This window comes from Arachis ipaensis, chromosome B3, assembly GCF_059453495.1.
Source record: "Arachis ipaensis isolate K30076 ecotype BB chromosome B3, ASM5945349v1, whole genome shotgun sequence".
NCBI classification, from domain to species: Eukaryota; Viridiplantae; Streptophyta; class Magnoliopsida; order Fabales; family Fabaceae; genus Arachis; species Arachis ipaensis.
In genome coordinates this window covers 73,449,092-73,453,233 of record NC_142438.1, presented here as the reverse complement: position 1 = coordinate 73,453,233, position 4,142 = coordinate 73,449,092, and positions in this window count along the sequence as shown.

The following is a 4,142-nucleotide window of genomic DNA, read 5'->3' as shown; positions in this document are numbered from 1 at the left end:
GCAACAATTTAAGTTTGGTATTGTGATGAGTGGATAATTGATACCCTTTTTGGCATTATTTTTAGGTAGTTTTTAGTATGTTTTATTTACTTTTTATTTTATTTTTATTAGTTTTTATTCAAAAATCACTTTTCTGGACTTTACTATGAGTTTGCGTATTTTTCTGTAAGTTCAGGTATTTTCTGGCTGAAATTGAGGGACCTGTGCAAAAATCTGATTCAGAGGCTGAGAAAGGACTGCAGATGCTGTTAGATTCTGACCCTCTTGAACTCAAAGTGGATTTTCTGGAGCTACAGAAGCCCAATTGGAGTGTTTTTAATTGCGTTGGAAGTTAGACATCTTGGGCTTTCCAACAATATATAATAGTCCATACTTTGCCTGAGATTTGATGGCCCAAACTGGCGTTTAAATCCAGCCTAAAAGTTTCTGGCGTAAAATGCCAGAACTGGCACCTGTTTCGGTGTTAAATGCCCATTTTGGCACCCAGGGTGGCGTTTAATGCCAAGTTGGAGTATATGCACGTGTAAGCTTGAAAGCTCAGCCCAAACACTCACCAAGTGGGTCCCGGAAGTGAATTTCTGCACTATCTACACTTAGTTACTCATTTTCTGTAAACCTAAGTTACTAGTCTAGTATAAAAACTACTTTTACAGATTCATTTTGTACCTTATGACATTTTTTACATTTCATATTGTATCTTCTACGGCATGAGTCTCTAAACTCAATAGGTGGGGGTGAGGAGCTCTACTGTGTTTCAATGGATTAATGGAATTACTACTGTTTTCTATTCAATCACGCTTGATTCTATTCTAAGATACTCACTCGTACTTCAATATGGAGAATATGATGATCCATGACACTCATCATTATCTTCAACCCTATGAACGCGTGCCTGACAACCACTCCGTTCTATCTGAGCTCAATGTAGTTATTAGGTGACAGCTTGAGTGCGTATTTCTTGGGTTTCTGATCCACGGACCGAGTTCGGAGGTTAGAACCTTCGTGGTATAGGCTAGAACCAATTGGCAGCATTCCTGGAATCCGAAAAGTCTAAACCTTGTCTGTGGTATTCCGACTAGGATATGAGAAGAGATGACTGTGACGAGCTTCAAACCTGCGAATGTTGGGCACAGTGACAGTGTGCAAAAGGACAAAGGTCCTACTCCGACGCTAGTGGAAACCGACAGATGATTAGCCGTGCGGTAGCTGTACATGGTATTTTTCATCCGAGACGAGAAATCTGACAGTTGATTATCTGTGCAGAGATCGTACCTGGTATTTTTCATCCGAGAGGATCATAAAGCTTGCCATTGAAGGAAGCCATGCGTGTTTGGAGAAGAAGACAGTAGGAAAGCAGAGATTCAGATGACAGAGCATCTCCAGAACCTCAACCTGTTTCTCATTACTGAATCATAAGTATCATTTATTTCATGTTATTTACTTTTCATAAACAAAATCATCTTCATTATTAATCTCCTGACTAAGATTTACAAGGTAACTGAAGCCTTAAATTACTTAACACACAGATCACGGCATCGAATGGTAATAAAGAATAATTAAAATAAATATTTTTAAGGCATAGGAAACATGTTTTCACATATATCATAGAATAAGGAAGGAATTGTAAAACCATGCAAATCTTATGAATAAGTGGGTGAAGAATTGATAAAACACTCAATTGAGCACAAGATAAATCATAAAATAGTGGTTTATCAGTAACCATAGCTTGCTTCAAGCCGACAATCTCCGTGGGATCGACCCTTACTCACGTAAGGTATTACTTGGACGATCCAGTGCACTTGCTGGTTAGTTGTGTGGAGTTGTGAAAAGTGTTATCACAATTTCGTGCACCATCGGGTCACGAGATAAAAAGAAAAAGTCTCGTGGCTGGGTATGAGACAAAAATCAAAAAGTCTCCAAAAGTTGTTTCAAAGACCAGCAAGTGTTATCAAGTGAAAAATGGGCTAATATTCAACCCCCCTTCTCTTAGCTACTGAAAACCATCAATTATTATTTTAACTAATATACTAGAAGTCTCTGGTACGGATAGTGAGATGAATCAAGGACTTGTGATTCGAGGCAGTTGTCGAATTGTCCGATTAGAGTGGCGGAAGGTGGTACCTGCAAAGACACTCTAACGCCCAAGTCAGAATGAGATAGAGACTAAGAGACAAAAATATTGAGACTGAGCGACAGAGACTAAGAAACAGAGATTGAAATAAATCTCAGTATTCTGTTTGGTGCAAAATAGGAGACAGAAATTGAAATAAGAACGAAATTCTAATTTAATTTGCACAAAGGGTAAAATTGGAATTAATTAATTGAAATGAGGGTATTTTAAGTATAAAATATTATTAAAATTTTAGTCTCCATCTCTAAAAATTTTAGTCCCTTGTATCCCTACTTTTGGAGGTGCTAAAATACTGGAATTTTGGAGACAAAGACAAAATTTTTATTACCGGTCTCTGAACCAACAAATATGATACTGAGTCTCTGTCTCTCAGTCTCTGACTCAGTACCTCAAAACAAACACTACCTAAGAGATATAAGGTGTGTGCAATGAGTAACGTACCTAAGGGGCCTGGTGTGCGAAATCGTGATCATTCCATTCCTTGGTAACGGCGTTAAAAACTCAATACGCACGTTCATGATCTTATATCTATTTCACAACTTCGTACAACTAACCAGCAAGTGCACTGGGTTGTCCAAGTAATAAACTTTACGTGAGTAAGGGGTCGATCCCACGGAGATTGTCGGCTTGAAGCAAGCTATGGTCACCTTGTAAATCTCAGTCAGGCGGATTAAATTGTATTAAGAAATTATAGTGGATAAAAATAAATAAAATATAAAATAGGATAGTGGTACTTATGTAATTCATTGGTGAGAATTTCAGATAAGCGTATAGAGATGCTTTCATTCCTCTGATCTCTGCTTTCCTGCTGTCTTCGTCCAATCAATCCTACTCCTTTCCATGGCAAGCTCTATGTAGGGCATCACCGTTGTCAATGGCTACATCCCATTCTCTCAGTGAAAAAGGTCCAAATGCTCTGTCACGGCACGGCTAATCATCTGTCGGTTCTCGATCATACTGGAATAGAATCCATTGATCCTTTTGCGTCTGTCACTACACCCAGCACTCGCGAGTTTGAAGCTCGTCACAGCCATCCCTTCCCAGATCCTACTCGGAATACCACAGACAAGGTTTAGACTTTTCGAATCTCAGGAATGGCCATCCATGGGTTCTAACTTATACCACGAAGACACTAATAACTCGTACTCGGTCCCCTGTATTAGATATCCAAGAGATATCCATTCAATTTAAGGTAGAACAGAAGTGGTTGTCAGGCACGCGTTCATAAGTTACGAATGATGATGACTGTCACGATCATCACATCCATCATATTGAAGTACGAATGAATATCTTAGAAACGCAATAAGTTGAATTGAATATAAAAACAGTAGTACTTTGCATTAATCTTTGAGGAACAGCAGAGCTCCACACCTTAATCTAGGGTGTGTAGATACTCTACCGTTGAAAAATACATAAGTGAAAGGTTCAGGCATGGCCGAATGGCCAGCCCCCATGATCTAAGAACGTCCCAAGATGTCTAATACAATAGTAAAAAGTCCTATTTATACTAAACTAGTTACTAGGGTTTACAGAATTGAGTAAATGATGTAGAAATCCACTTCCGGGGCCCACTTGGTGTGTGCTTAGGCTGAGCATTGAGCTTTACACATGTAGAGACTTCTCTTGGAGTTGAACGCTAGTTTGTAGCCTGTTTCTGGCGTTGAACTCCACTTTGCAACCTGTTTCTGGCGTTTGACTCCAGAATGCAGCATGGAACTGGCATTGAACGCCAGTTTACATCGTCAATCCTTATTTAAAGTATGGACTATTATATATTTCTGGAAAGCCCTGGATGTCTACTTTCCAACACAATTAGAAGCGCGCCATTTGAAGTTTTGTAGCTCCAGAAAATCCACTTTGAGTGCAGGGAGGTCAGAATCCAACAGCATCTGCAGTCCTTCTTCAACCTCTGAATCTGATTTTTGCTCAAGTCCCTCAATTTCAGCCAGAAATTACCTGAAATCACAGAAAAACACACAAACTCATAGTAAAGTCCAGAAATGTGAATTTT